The sequence below is a fragment of the Armigeres subalbatus genome, chromosome 2 (genome assembly GCF_024139115.2).
Source record: "Armigeres subalbatus isolate Guangzhou_Male chromosome 2, GZ_Asu_2, whole genome shotgun sequence".
Lineage (NCBI taxonomy): Eukaryota > Metazoa > Arthropoda > Insecta > Diptera > Culicidae > Armigeres > Armigeres subalbatus.
The window spans coordinates 454709905-454726910 of NC_085140.1; the positions used below are offsets into that span (position 1 = coordinate 454709905).

At 43.7% G+C, this 17006-nt stretch overlaps 1 protein-coding gene across 11 annotated transcripts in view; it reads right to left on the bottom strand.

Moving 5' to 3' along the window:
* Positions 1–17006, bottom strand: part of LOC134213800 (rho guanine nucleotide exchange factor 7) — an 81616-nt gene that overhangs the window by 40006 nt on the left and 24604 nt on the right. Inside the window, exon 1 of one of the 11 annotated variants that reach the window (XM_062693143.1) lies at positions 1914–2156. The exons of the other annotated variants lie outside the window; for them this stretch is intronic. The gene's annotated coding sequence lies outside the window, so the exon portion shown is untranslated. Of the gene's footprint in view, positions 1–1913; positions 2157–17006 lie in introns of those variants that run through there. 11 annotated transcript variants of the gene reach the window in all.

The following is a 17006-nucleotide window of genomic DNA, read 5'->3' on the forward strand; positions in this document are numbered from 1 at the left end:
GTAAGCTGGCTTAGAAACCTCGCAGTTAATAACTGTGGAAGTGCTTAATGAACACTAAGATGCGAGGCGGCTCTGTCCCAGTGTGGGAATGTAATGCCAATAAGAAAAAGAAGAAGAATTACCATAGATAATCCTGACATAAACCCAATCCTTTCAAAAATTTCCCAAATTACAATCCAAATCCAACAAAACCCTCTCCGCCGATCAAATCCATATTTGTCCATCAAACGGAGTTGCCAAAGGTGAAACGAAACAATCCAGAGGTTGACTGGCAACGCGAGTGGCATTACATTGCAATTAAGGAGCTGTTGTCTGCGCAGCGTTCGCAACTTTTCTTGCTGGTAAATGGTAAAAGCAAGCACTGAAGATTGCTGCACGTAATGCATGTAATGTTGAGGGAAAAACTGCCAACACTGCAGCATACAAACAACGGAAACTCTCCAACACAACACAGGAAGCTCGTGCTCGGACCGGCTAGGACGGTTCTTCAGCAGAAGTTCACGAAAGTCATGGACGGATGGATATGGTTCTCATTCGAAGATCTCGTAAAACCTGTTCTTCCAAGCTTGTGAAACTTGTTCTGTAGTGAAATTTTAGCCTTTCGGTTAAAAAATAAAATAAAAAACCCAGATCAATCCACCTAGCGTTGGTGGTGCCTTCCTCGCGCATTAAAAAAAAAAGAAAAACACATAAGAGAGGTCGAAATAACACTTTAGGGGGATTTACTTTAGATTTTACTTTTTCCATCAATTCATATGCATTTGCGGTCATTTGAATGCATTGCTGCAGAGTTCAGTGCGTGTTGGCTCTTGTTTCGGACGGCAGAACAATCGCGCGATGTGCCGAAATTTTGTGTTTTGCATTGCGCGGCCGGTAAATAATAAAGTTAATTAGTTCAGTGCGTGTTGGCTCTTGTTTCGGACGGCAGAACGATCGCGCGAAACATTTGTAAAATCCAGGTTATTTTGTCCTCCTTTGGACGGTTCGTAAGTAAATTGATGAATATATTTTATTATTTTTTCAGCATATACTGTTATTGACAAACGCTCTATATTGTCGAATAGAGCTCCCTATTATTCATCTTACCCACTAACACAAATTTTCCTTCCCGAGACATCTATGAAGGTAGTATGGGTTCCCTGCATCTTCACTAGTAGATGTTGAACTAACATTCCTTCCCTTCCTTCCGTGATTGTAAGGACGTGGCCAGGTATACAACTGCTACTGTATAGGAAAAGGTACTAATCCCAAGTACCAATTTGCGACAATATACAGTAGATTGCTCAATTGAGCATTGTATAGCCACCCACGATTTGTACAATCACATATGCTATGCTATGCTATGCTATGCTATTTGAATGCATTGCTGCAATCTTCGAAAAAACATTTTTTTTTCGTTTTTGAAAAAAAAAATTCCCAAGGCAGAAAAACAAACAATGTTTTTTCAATAAATTTGGAACGTAATGACCGATCGGGCCAATTTTCAATAGGAAACAACTAGACCGCAATCCGCGTCGACTGCAAATCGAATAATGCTAGGTACCAAAAAGTGTGTCTCACATTTTTGTACACACACACACACATACAGACATCACCTCAATTCGTCGAGCTGAGTCGATTGGTATATAACACTATGGGTCTCCGAGCCTTCTATCAAAAGTTTGGTTTTGGAGTGATCCTATAGCCTTTACGTATACTTTGTATACGAGAAAGGCAAACATACAAAAAACAGTTTATAACTATTTTTTTTTCAAATATAAAATTTTATCCCAATAAAGTTCCGGTTGATGTGAAATAAAATAGAATTTGAAAAATAACATTTTTTCTATCAATTAATAAACGTAATCGTGGATGCACCTGAATTGCATATTTTGGAATACTATTTATGCTTCTGAACTAAAACATCTACTTACAGTGGCCAAAAAACGGGGCAACAACCCTCGTGCTCTCTTCTAAATGTTGATGAAGGCAATGACGGCGACGACGCCAACTAACGACGTGCACATTTGTTTATGCGTTCTGGGCTGGGACGGCCTCTCTGTCCATCGTCCACGAGACCATGCTCGCTGTTTTCCGACTCCGATGCGATTTTGTTTATTTTTATCGATTATAATTATTAATTACGTGTGGAGCATAATATTTGCTTCTTATAGGGCAGCAGGGACTATGTCCAAGGGCTTTACGACCCCTCCCCACTGCGAGTTAGGGGACCTGCCTAGGATGTGGTGGGGTTTGACAGTGGGCTCTGTTAAACTTCTACAAAAAGCTGCATGTATCCGTAAGCAGGTCCTATCAAAGCGACCGTGCGCCGCTCAAAGCACACTAGCCCAACCCAGTGGCATCGACAACGGCAACGTCAACGGACACGAGCGGAAATCGAGATATACAACGAATCTAGGGCTGACAGTTGTGTCATTCCACTCCTTGAGTAAAGCCGGGTGACACCGCCTTGAAATGGTGGGTAGACTAATCCCACAGCTGCCTTCCCTTCCCGTAAAACCGTTGCAGGCCCTGGGGCACGCCGTCCCAATCCAGCCGTCTGGCTTAACCAACCAGATGGGAGTGGGACCAGTTGATGCCTTCCTGGCTTCCGCCGATCCGGCTCTGAACACCGAGGTGTCAGCCGCCGCATGGCCTCACTGCATCTGCAAAGATAACCATGTGATCAAGAAGGCGACTATTCCAGGTGGGTTCGAGGGCAGCCCTAAGGGGACCCAACAAACATGAATAAAGCTAAAGTAAACAAACAAGCATCGGAAGTGAACCCCTTCGCAAGGAGAGGTTTGGAGAGATCTCCACCCAACGCATCGGGTGCGAGAGAAATGGAGACGAAGGACACGAGTAGCGAAGTAGTCGTCGTAGAGAGCGATAACGATACGCCAATAGTCGATAAGCAGCAGCACAATGCAGTGGAGATAGGGTCGAGTGGCATCCTGCCGAGCTTGACCGTCGTCATGGTGCAACTCGATGACATTATCGACTTCACCAATGAACGGGGCAATATGTCGAGGGAGCTGAAGCTGAAACTGCTTAAGCTTCGCAATTTGGTTCTTGCTGCCAAGCAAGAACAGGAAGTGCGTGCGGCCAGGCTGGAAGGCTGTGGTAAAGCGGAGAAGAGTGCACAGACTGCTCCCTTCTCCTTCCATAGTACCACAACCATGGCACAGGAGGCGTTAGATTTTGCCCTCAGAGACAGAGCGGTAGAGAGGAGAACAGATAAGCGAGCCAGGGACTCGCCTGGCATTAAGCGCTTTAAACAGAACGCAAAAAGGCGTCGGGAGAGCGCAAATCAGAAGAGCAGGCCCACGGAAGTTGCAAACATGGGAGAACGGCGTAAGAAGAAAGCGAGGACGAAACGAACCAGTCGGCCACCGGAGGAGGGAAGCCAACCCGACCAAGACAACCTGCGGTCGGACGGTCCCTGGCAAACGGTAGTAAAAAAACCGAAGGTGAAAGCGGCAATCACGCGCCCGGCGAGAGCCAGACAGAAGGGTGAAGCACTTCTCATTAAAACAGAGAAAGAGCGCTACGCCGACGTGCTCAAGGCGATGCGCAGCGCCGAGAAACTGGCGGACCTTGGTAAAGAGGTTTGTAGCATAAGGCGGACGAGAGCGGGCGAGATGATCCTTGTCTTAAGGAAGGGCTCACAGGCGAACGGTACCTCATAGGGGGCGCCAGCCCAGGAAGTCCTAGGCGAGAGCGTAGAAGCGAGGGATCGACAAGACGAAGTGACGCTCCAATGCAAGCAGCTGGACGAGGTCACGACATCTGAAGCGATCGCCTCGGCCATCAAGGACCAAGATGGAGAGGTGGTAGCAAATGCGTCCATCCGTCTGCGAAGAGGACCGCAGGGGACGCAGATTGCCACGGTGAAGTTACCGGCCATCGACGCTAACAAAGGTGATCAAAGTTGGTAAGCTGAAAGTTGGCTGGTCAGTATGTCCAGTCAGCCTCTACCAACCACCGGTAGTCGACAAGTGCTTCCGCTGCCTCGAACCGGGACACAAATCGTGGGCGTGCAAAGGGCCGGATAGGAGTAACCTATGTAGGCGATGCGGCGAAGAGGGCCATAAGGCGCACACGTGCGAGAAAGCACCATCGTGTACGCTATGCGCGAGCAGGAAGCAGGAACATAACCACGCTATGGGTGGACCTGCGTGCCCGTTGAGTGGTTATACGAGGAAGCCGTGCAAGTAACGCAGCTCAACCTCAACCATTGTGCGGCCGCCCAGCAGTTGCTGTGGCAGTCGGTAGTAGAAGCGAGAACGGACGTCGCTATCTTGTCGGACCCGTACCGCATCCCCGCGGATAATGGGAACTGGGTAGCGGATAGATCCAAATCAGCGGCGATTTGTACGACGGGAAGATACCCGATCCAGGAAGTGCTGAACACAAGAGCGGAGGGTACTGTTATAGCGAAAATAAATGGAGTGTACTATTGCAGCTGCTACGCCCCACCAAGGTGGCCGATAGAACAATTCACCGAGATGGTCGATCGGCTAACATCAGACCTAGTGGGTAGCAAGCCAGTAGTAATTGCAGGAGACTTCAATGCGTGGGCGATAGAGTGGGGAAGTCGCTTTACTAACCGGAGAGGGCAAACGCTGCTAGAGGCTTTCGCCAAGCTGGATGTCGTGCTGTGCAACGAAGGCTCCAAAAGTACCTTCCAGCGAAACGGAGTGGAATCGATAATAGACGTAACGTTCTGCAGTCCAAGTTTGGTCGGTGATATGCAGTGGATGGTCGACGACGGTTACACCCACAGTGACCATCTAGCTATCCGGTACAGGATAGGCAGCGAGGCAAGAAGAGAAAGCCGGAGAGCTACTCCCACAACCCGGTCGTGGAAGGTTGCCCACTTCGACGGTGGGACCTTCAGTGAAGCTATGGGTCTGGAAGAAAACACGGGAAGTTTAAGCGGCGACGAACTGGTTGCGGTCCTGTCTCGAGCTTGTGACGCGACCATGCCGAGGAAGGTGCGACCACGGAACTGCAGGCCACAGGTATACTGGTGGAGCGATGAAATTGCAGCCCTTCGAGCAGCCTGTCTCCGGGCTAGAAGAAAAACGCAAAGGACACGCTTGGTGGAAGTGAGGGAGGAACGCATCGAGCAATTCAAAGCAGCGAGACTGGCTCTAAACAAGGCCATCAAAGAAAGCAAGAAAGCCTGCTTCGACAGACTGTGCCAGAGCGCCAACTCGAACCCATGGGGAGACGCCTATCGGGTGGTGATGGCCAAAACAAGAGGAGCACTGGCTCCTCCCGAGCGATGTCCAACGAGGCTGAAGACTATAATCGAGGCACTATTCCCGCACCACGGCCCAACCCACTGGCCGCCAGCAGCGAGGGTAGCAAATGATGAAGCGGTGGAGAGGGTGACGGTAGAAGAGATATTGACGGTGGCAAAGTCCCTCGACCCGAGTAAAGCACCTGGTCCGGACGGGATCCCGAATATGGCATTGAAGGCAGCCATAACGACTAACCTGAACATGTTTAGGTTGGCCATGCAGAAGTGTCTGGACGAGAGGACATTCCCGGATATATGGAAGAGACAGCGTTTGGTCCTGTTACCGAAACCTGGCAAGCCACCAGGAGACCCCTCAGCGTACAGACCAATCTGTCTTATAGACACGGTAGGGAAGCTACTGGAGAAGTTGATCCTGAACAGACTGTCGCCGTACGTCGAGGAGGTAGGAGGATTATCGAGCGAGCAATTCGGCTTTCGGAGAGGAAGGTCTACTCTGGGTGCCATTAATTCGGTGGTTGACACTGCAAAGGTCGCCATCGAATGCAAGCGGCGCGGTATACGTTACTGCGCAGTAATAACACTCGACGTGCGGAATGCATTCAACAGTGCGTGCTGGATGGAGATCGCGAACTCGTTGCTTCGGCTGGGAGTACCGGTAGGGCTGTATAAGATTCTGGGAAGCTACTTTCAGAATCGATTATTGATCTACGAGACAGACGAAGGCTTGGCTACCGCCCCCATCACGGCAGGTGTCCCACAGGGATCAATTTTGGGTCCATTGCTGTGGAACGTGATGTACGATGGCGTGCTGCGGTTGAAGCTCCCGCCAGGAGTCAAGTTAGTGGGATTCGCCGATGACGTAACCATGACCGTGTACGGAGAATCCGTCGAAGAGGTCGAATTGACTGCAGCCTATTCGATCAGCCTAGTGGAGGAATGGTTGCGCAGCAAGAAGCTACAGTTGGCGCATCATAAAACGGAGATGATAGTCGTTAACAATCGGAAATCGGTTCAGGAGGCGACAATTAGAGTCGGCGGCTGCGACATCACCTCAAGAGATCTCTGAAACAATTGGGGGTGATGCTCGACGATAAGTTGAGCTTTAAAAGTCATGTCGACTACGCCTGCCAGCGCGCGTCGACGGCGATAGCGGCACTATCGAGGATGATGGCGAACAACTCTAGGGTGTGCTCCAGCAAGCGCAAGCTGCTGGCAAGCGTGGCGGTTTCAATACTACGATACGGAGGACCAGCTTGGGTGTCAGCGTTGAGCGTAAACTGCAACGTGCGAAAGCTGGAGAGTACTCATAGGCTAATGTGCCTGAGAGTTATCAGCGCATATCGCACCGTATCTGGCGAAGCGGCATGTGTACTCGCGGGCATGATGCCTATCAAACTGGTGGTAGAGGAAGACGAGGAGTGCTACGCCCTCAGGGGCACCGATAACGCTCGAAGGAATATAAAGGCAGCAACGGTAGCCAAATGGCAGAGAGAGTGGGACAACTCACCTAAGGGAAGGTGGACCCATCGCTTAGTCCCAAGTGTGTCGGCATGGATTAGCAGACCTCATGGGGAGCTAAACTTTGGCTTGACCCAGTTCTTAACAGGCCATGGATGCTTCAAGTGGTACCTACACAGGTTTGGTCACGCGGCTTCTCCCACCTGTCCGCAATGCCCAGACGTGACAGAAACGGCTGAACACATCCTGTTCACATGTCCTCGGTTCGAAACGGAGAGGAGTGCGATGTTGGGGGCATGCGGAACGGACACCAACACCGATAACATCGTCATAAAAATGTGCCAGAACCCAGAACAGTGGAGAGCGGTTGCAAGAGCGACGTCCAGGATAGCTGACATCCTGCAACGAAGTTGGCGCATAGAGCAGCAGCAGGCAGCCGTTACGAATAGCGGACCATGAGTCGTGGAAGTCGTGAATATATGTCGATAATGGATGGGAACGACAGCGTCGCAACTGTATTCAGCTTGCGGCGAGCGCGTAGCCGCAGAACGTGGCGAAACGGCCGGGTTCGGAGGAGCTCCCGCTTTCGGGGAACTTCTCGTCGGAGTAGGTTAGATCCGCCGTCGGGGACTATCCGAGTCGTTCGCGATCGCGACCGAGGCGGGAGCCAAATGGCTCAATGAATAAGGTGAGAGCTGAATGGCTCAAGGCAAATGAAACTCGGTTATCGGAGTAGGCTAGGTCCACCGCCGGGGATCAGCTGAGTAGACCGTGGCGTGCGAATGTACCGGCTTCGGGTCGTCGGGGCACCATTGAACTGGAAGTTATCCCCACCCGGAATCTTTGGATTGACCTCGGCACTCGCCCGGTCACCCGTTGAGACGGGTCGTCGGTTACGGGGGAGCTTCCGACGTCGGGGAACTCCCTGTCGGAGTAGGATTGATCCACCGCCGGGGACTATCCGAGTAGTCCGCGACCAAGGTGAGAGCTGAATGGCTCATCGGTTAAGTAAGAAGCTGAAAGGCGCAGTTCATGGGAAATCGGTTAATCGGAGTAGGCTAGGTCCACCGCCGGGGACCAGTTGAGTAGATCGTGCCGCGTGAATGCACCTGCTTCGGGTCGTCAGGGCACCACTGAACCGGAAGCTATCTCCACCCGGAATCTTTGGCCTGACCTCGGCACTCGTCCGGTCACCCGTTGAAGTGAGAATGTGCGTAGGACTTGAGCGGATCTATGAACATGCATACCAGGTGAATGTGTAGTGTTGGTAATGTAACAGCCATCCACGAATGCGGGTCGTCGGTATCGGGGGAGCTTCCGCCGCCGGGGGACTCCCCGTCGGAGTAGGGTAGATCCGCCGCCGGGGGACTATCTGAGTAGCTTGCGAGCACGTTGAGAGCTAAATGGCTCTAAAAATAAAAAGGAAAGTAGATGCGTTGCTGAATGGCACAAGGAAAAAAAAAGTAAAGGGCTTAAGGGCCCACGCTTTTGTGTGCTTGCTGGCACCAATAAGGGAGCCAAAGGGCTCAGACGTATGACAAAACATCGAAGAGAGGCACTGTGAAAGGTGTTGTTTTGGGAGGAGTACTTTTAGTACTGCTTTTCCCCACAGAAGTAATACTGAAAGGTAGTCCCGGGGGGAATTGTGCATTAGAAGAGAGGGTAACTCAAGTAACCTTCTGTTGCTTGGGTGGGTTTAGTGGGTCCGGCGGTCTGGCCTTCTGCCAACCGCGCCAACCCCACTCCCTGAGTGATAATTTCAGGTGTCTGTATGCAGATTTGCCTTCATCCCTCTAAAAAAAAAAAAAAAAAAAAAAAAAAAAGACATCACCTCAATTCGTCGAGCTGAGTCGATTGGTATATAACACTATGGGTCTCCGAGCCTTCTATCAAAAGTTTGGTTTTGGAGTGATCCTATAGCCTTTACGTATACTTTGTATACGAGAAAGGCAAAAATACAAAAAACAGTTTATAACTATTTTTTTTTTTTCAAATATAAAATTTTATCCCAATAAAGTTCCGGTTGATGTGAAATAAAATAGAATTTGAAAAATAACATTTTTTCTATCAATTAATAAACGTAATCGTGGATGCACCTGAATTGCATATTTTGGAATACTATTTATGCTTCTGAACTAAAACATCTACTTACAGTGGCCAAAAAACGGGGCAACAACCCTCGTGCTCTCTTCTAAATGTTGATGAAGGCAATGACGGCGACGACGCCAACTAACGACGTGCACATTTGTTTATGCGTTCTGGGCTGGGACGGCCTCTCTGTCCATCGTCCACGAGACCATGCTCGCTGTTTTCCGACTCCGATGCGATTTTGTTTATTTTTATCGATTATAATTATTAATTACGTGTGGAGCATAATATTTGCTTCGGTTTGCTGCAACTCTGCTAGCGCGAGTGGTGTTTCCATTGCAGCGGGAAATTTCATTCGTTTCGATTTGAGTCTGCTACTCTTATTTGCTCTACTGCTCTCTTTCGTTTGGGATCGCGACGACGACTGCGATATGGTTTCAATTCTAGACTAATTTACTATACGCTTCGTTGTTTCATGCAACCTTAGTAGAAACATTTGAAGCAGCTGTTGTTGAGACACATTGCTTTCTCTAACTGGCATGCTGAATGGGAACTATATAAGCGATCGAAAAACTTCTGAGGGAAGGTACGTGTTTTTAGGAACAGCATGTGTGGCATGTCGCGGTGTTGTCTTTTATCGTTGTTTTCATTTCATTACCAGGGAATGTTACTTCTATTCTAAACCGTGCCGGGACAGGTGTAGCATGTGCAGGTCGTTTTATTTAGCAAGATGAAGCGTGGTACGAATTTCGATTGTGATGTGGTATGGGATGTGTGGTCCAATGTTTAATTAATCCTATTAATTCAACAGTTTATGTTAACAGGATGCTACAAACATAATGATATTTGGTATGACAAGGTATTTATTATAGCTTAACTAACTGAGAAAGAATTAATCAATTTCTATGTTATTGTCTACGTGGTTGTAATTGAAACTTCATACAGACTCATATTTGGTACATTTGTTTTTAAATAGAGTCTTGTGTTTATAAATTCATATGCTTTTCCAGAAGCACGAGTCCAGAACAAAAAGATATTTTCGCAAGACTATTGCGTTTTGTTAATTTTCTATGATGAATGAAAAGGAGATTTTGGAAAACATTATCATACAAATCACAAATTAAAATAATCAGTTAGGGTGAAACGTCCATATTCCATTCTGTATAAGAAAGCATCAAAAACAATTTTGGATCCGCTAAAACATTTTGAATCAACCACTATGACACCTTTTGTTCGACCAAATTCCATTCAAAATGATATCAACATTTTTCATTAATTAATTGCGTCCTATTATTGTAGTAGTGCTAAGTGCCTATTGTTGTGGTAGCGCTCTCTATACGATGTTGAATTTAAGTTTAATTGCACAACCAAAAATATAATTATTTGTTTGGAATATGTAAAACAAGATTAGGGCCAAAAGAACAGCTCGCGTAACCCATAGTGTATCCAAAGATGTAAAACAGGTCCAAAAAAGGATTTTGTGGGAGCCAAGGAATATAACCCCCCCTCCTCCATCAGAACCCCTCCGCCCGCTTACAAACGAGGCCTGAACGAGTTAATTGTTCAAAAGTTCTTATGCCTACAGCGTGACCTTTAAAAAATGCAAAAGTTTTAATAACTTATGTTTGTATTCATCAAAGGGTTATTTCTAGTATTTATATACGTACAATGAACTCTCTCTAACTCGATGTTTTGTATCTCGATATTTTCTTCTACTCGATGAAATTCAAAGTCCCTTGAATTTTGCATACTGCGATATTTCCGTAAATCGATACTACGACACTATAGGTTCCAGAGACGAGCTGAGGCGAATGCGAGTGTAGCCAAACGACGTCACGATTGCAATCCGAGCAACGGAGCGTGTGACGTCAAATTCGTGTGGTACACTGTGAAAAAGTGGAAAAACACACTTAATCGAAATGACCCAACCGTGCCTGCGCTCGTCTATGGAATCTATAGTGTCTATAATCGCCCTTACTCGACATGCTCTAAGTCGAAGTAATTTTCCAAAGCATTTTCATCTCGCTAACTCGATGTTGTCAGAATAAGTTCACATGCACAATATATACGATGTCAGGCCATTTGGCCGAATGCCGTTTGGCCGAAAAGTTAAAAAGTAAAAAGTAGTAGGAATTACATGAAATGTGCAGCGAGATATAAATATTTTTTAAAAAATGATAATTATGGCAAATATACTGCTTTATAATCTTAGTCAATAGATAAACTAATAAATTTGCTAACAAAAATGAGATAGATGTCATTTAACATCAGCAATTACCAAATTTTGCTTGCACCACTATGGTACACTGTTCCTTTAATGGCGGTAAAAATTAATTTTGGTTCCTATAGTGGTGCTATCCATTGGTTTCTTATGAGACTCGTCACTATTGGTACAGTTGCACCACTATAGGTGCAAAAAGAGTCAATTTTGTTAAGAAAAATCATTGTTTTCAATAGTTTTTCAAGCGAAATCTTAAGGTAAGTTGCATTCAACAGGATATTTAAAGCACGACGCATCAACTGAAACTATCGTTAAGTCGAAGCTCAAAGTCACGAAAAAGTGCTATCTGCAAGTACCCAGTCTAATGACTCCAACGATCTTGATCTTCAAATTTACGGAGAATAGAAAATGAATATTTCCTATAAAAAATCAAGCAGGAAATAATAATTGTGTTGCCCCTGAAGTAGCGCTTGATTGAGAGTTGCAGTTAGCCACTGCAAATAAAGGCAATATTTATCCACATTCCAACGATATGCTGAAGTACAGGATAGATCGAAAAATGCCTCAGTTCGTCTTCATCTTTCTGAGGGATTCTATTTGGATCCTTCGTATATTCGCCAAATGCTTTCAAATGGTCATAAATCTTAACATCCTAAAGAACGTCGTGTGAATAGTTTGCTGACAGTACTCAATACTATTTCTGAATTCTTATTCTATTAAAAAATCCCATACAAAATTGTTGCAAAGTTGCTCCATTTTGCATGATTCGTCGAGAAATCAATTTTTTTTAAGTTGATTTTCAAATTTTGAACTGAAAACTTTTTTTTACACGGAACGCATCTCCCGTGTAAAAAAGAATCGGGTGTATTTGCTATTCAATTGTTTTGTATTTTTTTATTACTGTGAAAATAAACATAATTCTTTTCTGGCCTTTACACTCCACCAAGAACGGATGTCAGATTTTCCTAAACTTCTTTAAAATAACCTTGTATGAAATCCTTACAAGTCTGCATGCTTTTTTAAAGCTTGGACTTTTTTTGACTTGGTTGAAGGTTACTTTTTCAGAAATTTAAAGCATAATTGTTATACAATTTATACTTATGCTGTAGTTGTTTTAAGCAAAATGCTCTCAAATTCTTCTTATTACTTGTCATAAGACGAGTGAAGACATTCCACTAAAAAGCTCAAAATAATTTTCTTAATCTTCTTATTAGTTATATATATACATATGGAACAAACTTGAATTTGATTATGAACTTTTTTTTGTTTACTTTGTATGGAGACTTCTTCATCGATTGTCAAAATCTTTCATTTTGATTTCCTCTTCCGTCGACTTAACGAGTGACAATTAACAATCAACTCTAAGAATACGACGCCTACACTTGGTCCTACAACCGAACCCATCAATAAATGGGTCGGGCCTAAGCCATATTTGGGTCACTGGCAGTGTTGGTAAAAACTCAAATTCTCAAATCTCATCCACGATTCAAATCAAGCGCGAGGCAAACCTCACCCGACTCATGGCCATGATTCGACTCGCGATTTGCATCTTTGCGTGATTTTTGCGTGTTCTTCTTCGTTAAAATCATCGGAATAACTTTCTTTGCTTAAAACAATGGATAACAAATCCATAACTAAATGCGCTTCGATTGGGTATTGACATTTTTTGGAGCGAAACGGTGCGATTTTGCGTGAAAAACTCATGCGCGATGCTCTCCATGCAGAATCGCAAGCGAGTCAGCTCGCGCATGAGGCTTCGGTGAGTGAGATTTGAGCATGATTCTACCAACACTGGTCACTGGAGTGAAAGACAGATTCAACCAACGACAACGTCAGTATCAAAATATTATTATGCTCGATGGAGCACCAATTTTAATGAAGTACTGAGACTTGCCATTGCCACATCTGTTGAAAGCCAGTAAAAACATCCTGTCGTTATCTAAAAACTATTGATTTTATTAAACAAGCTCTAACCATATCACTGGAAAGAAAATGAATTGAGCACACAGCATCGTGGAATGAAAAATCGCTCATTATTTTAAATATTAAGCAAACCAGTAAAGACTTGTAAGATTTAACTACAGCAGTATTAGCGCCTGCAAAATTCACGCTAACCTTTCAATCTAGAATTCATACTAACATATTGATGACGGGTTAATTTCACTAAACAAAAAAAGGAAAAAAGGAAACTCATTGCATATAAACTCTGAAGAATAGAAATATGGGTACAAGTTCTATATAATTGAAGGATAAAAGTAATCTGGTGCTGCCGGGTTTCTTACACCTTGGAGCACTATAAAAACTTAAGAGATAAGATTCTAAATTCATCTTACAACCTATATCAGAGAACGTTTTCCATATAAAAACGTTGCGAATTAAATATATTGTCATCAAATATGCAAGCCCATTTGCAATAGAAGTAATAATGACAATTGGAAAATGATTATGAAACCAAAGATATGTTTTATTTGAAATCTACAAAAACTTGAGAAAACAACAAAATGGATAATCTTCAAACATGGCAAGTATATTCAACAATAAAACAATGTATTGGAATTGAAATTGGAATTCAGAATAGTTTTATAATCATTTTTATTGATACATGATATCCAAAGAATGCATACCAATTATTTTTATAACATATAAAAACATTTTGTTTAACAAATGTAATGTAAAAAGTAGTATGCGAAATGAGTAAATAATGTACTCCCCATTTAAGGTATTTATGATTTAAATAAATCTTAAATACTACGAACCATGTTCAAAATCCCCCACAAAATCTATTCGTAGTTAATGTTGTGTTGCGTATTAAATTGTGCTTGATTGTGCTATAACAAATGTGAATGTGCATTCGCGAGTTTTTATTGCAAAGTAGTCTCTACCAAAAAACTGTCTACGCTCAGCTACATATTCTTATCGGTATCTCATACAACCTCTCCTCTGCGCCTTTTTTTCTACTGTTACTGAGAAAATGCAAAAAGGTAAACGAGTACGATCACAATTATCAGGTACCAGATCAGTACCATATAGTTTTGATTCATTTTGACCATAGTTTCGATCGTATGTAAATCCGCTTCCCTGTCGTTTGGCCGCTCCGGTGTCGATGCAATGATGCCACAAATATTTCAATATTTCTCAAAATATGTGATTTATTTATACTCGTTTCTCAACCGAGACGATGAGGCAATCGGAATATCATCCGATGTTTGTTGCTATATGACTCCCAACAGAACTTGCTTTTCCCGTCCACCGTATGCCGTATCTTGCTTTCTTTGAGTCACTCTCGGACTACTAATGGATGCTTTTCACACAATCACACTTTTCCTCTCCTTTCATCGGCTATGTTTGGTAAGCCAGCTCAAACAGTCGATCTTGTGTAACAGCTACCATCCCCTTCACCTCAACTCAGGAGAACACAAATTCAGCAACAAATTACTGAAATCTTCCACAGTGTCGTTACGTTTTTGATTTATACCCTGGACGGGTCGCTTCACATCACACACAGTTTCAAATCGCACACGTGAGCGCGCTCGAGATTGTAGAACAACACGGACTGCAAAATGACAGAATTTGCTCTGGTTTCCGGAAAATCGCAATCCACGGAACTTGGGGTAAATGCGACCGATCACTACCGACAAGCTGCCTAGCTTTGAGGTTCGTCTTTTTTTTAGAAAAATAATTATTAACCGCAGCCAAATGTTCGTCATTACTGACTTTTTGGCTTACTGACTATTTTCCCACATACACTAACCTCTCAAACGGGTGTGCAGCCAAGTTGAACTCAACGATATGCTTGCGAATTTGGCAAGTGGATTTAAATATCTACAAACATTTGACGAAATTTGAACTTGAGGGCATGGGATGGGGTTGGGTCGGTCATTAACCCGCACTCGCCCACCTAATCCTTGGCACCCTGTGCATTTGGCCATCACTTTTCTAGGCAGGGAGCAGCCAGTAGTTATGAGACGGATATGAACTAAATGAAGAGATACTATCAAACAAGCAATATTGTTTGTATCTGTCAAGACTCAAGATACAAATAATATAGTGAAACTAAAGAATAGTAGGGTAATGTCTCTGGTTGTAGGACACCCTGCATAACTTTAACACTTGACAGATACGGTAAGATCAAACTTGTGATTATAAATTTTCTCATTTCCCAAATGCGATGAATCGAAGCAAAATATTCGAAAGCGGGCAGTTTAATACTTTGTGGTTAAATATAAAATGTACTTTGTGGTGTGATATCAAATTTAAATTTATTTGAGTCGTTTAAATTTGCCTGAACAAAAGAAAAATGTCCATTATTTCCAGTAGTAAACCACTCAATGTACCTGATTGCGGGCCACCTGATTTTCTATGTTCAAAGCGTGTGTTTAACAATCAAAAGGTCAAATATTATTTTGGATGTATTCGTATTAAATTTTTAAGAATTTTCAGTCATTCCGACGCCAAAAAATCATCCGAATTAACAGGAATCAATTCCGCCGCAAAGCTATACAAACTTTTTTTTATCACTGAAAGTTTCTGAAATAAATAAACATTCTTTTCCAACCAAATCATGGACATTTTAATTTATATTTGTCTATTTCTAGATGCTTTGAAAGGTGTCTTAAAATCGGTACTTCATTTAAGTAGTACAAACTCGTCTTTTGGCAAGTGAAGACATTCCACTAAAAAGCTAAAAAGCTGTATGTTTTTGTAAAACAGTATAGTTACTACGGAGAAAAATTAGCTAAGGTCTCTAGCTTTCCCTTTTTGTTCATGCCACTGCATAATATTGACTTTAAAATAGTTATGAATAAAAAACGCCACTAGGCCCACAACCGGAGACACTCCCCGTATCAAATATACTATATCAGCGGTTCTCAACCTTTTTCTTGAGAGGTACCCCTTCTAACTTTTACATTCATTGAGGTACCCCCTATTTTTTTCGCTGTGGCTCTTGAAAGGAGGCTTCAGAGCCTCTTCGAAAGCGGCTTTCAAGCATCTTGGAAATAGGCTTCTGAGCTTCTTGATAGCAAGCTTCTTGAACAAAGAATTCCAAGCCATTTAAAGGGAGACTTCCAACCCTATTGAAAGGAGGCTTCCGAGCCTCTTTAAAGGAGGCTTCAGAGCCTCTTCGAAAGCGGCTTTCAAGCATCTTGGAAGTAGGCTTCTGAGCTTCTTGATAGTAAGCTTCTTGAACAAAGAATTCCAAACCATTTAAAGGGAGGCTTCCGAGCCTCTTGAAAGGAGGCTTCCGAGCGTCTTGAAAGGAGGCTTCCGAGCCTCTTGAAAGGAGGCTTCCGAGCCTCTTGAAAGGAGGCTTCCGAGCCTCTTGAAAGGAGGCTTCCGAGCCTCTTGAAAGGAGGCTTCCGAGCCTCTTGAAAGGAGGCTTCCTAACCTCTTGAAAATAGGCTTCCGAGCCTCTTGGAAGGAGGCTTCCGAGCCTTTTGATAAGAGGATTCCGAGTCTCTTTAAAGGAGGCTTACGAGCTACTCGGAAGAAGGCTTCCCAAAGGCTTCGAAGAAGGCTTTTGCAACGAAGCTAATGAGCTTTTCATAGGCTTTGATAAACTGATCGCCATGCACATTATGTACAATACAAAGTTTTGAAATCAAACATAAAACAATTGTTTCGATAATTGATTTTATTAAAATCAGCGATGGGAAAAATCAAATTAAAAAAAAATCGAGGATGTCAAAACTCGCCCGCGATCTTACTTTTAAATTATCAAGTGATAAAAACTCGTCAGCGATTAAGAATCGTTTGAATATCATATCTTGTTTTGAAACATTTACCGTTACATTTTGAGCTCATTTTCCTTTCTACCATGAAACCATAACGCCAAATATAAAATAGAACGGGACTGTTAGCAATTAGCTTATATTAGTAAACCTTAACATTTGAACGAATTCTGTGTATCGTACAAAAGTTGTCACCAGTCACCATCAATCACCAGTGATTGATCAGAGCGATCGTAATTGCACAGGGAGCTGATGGATGGAG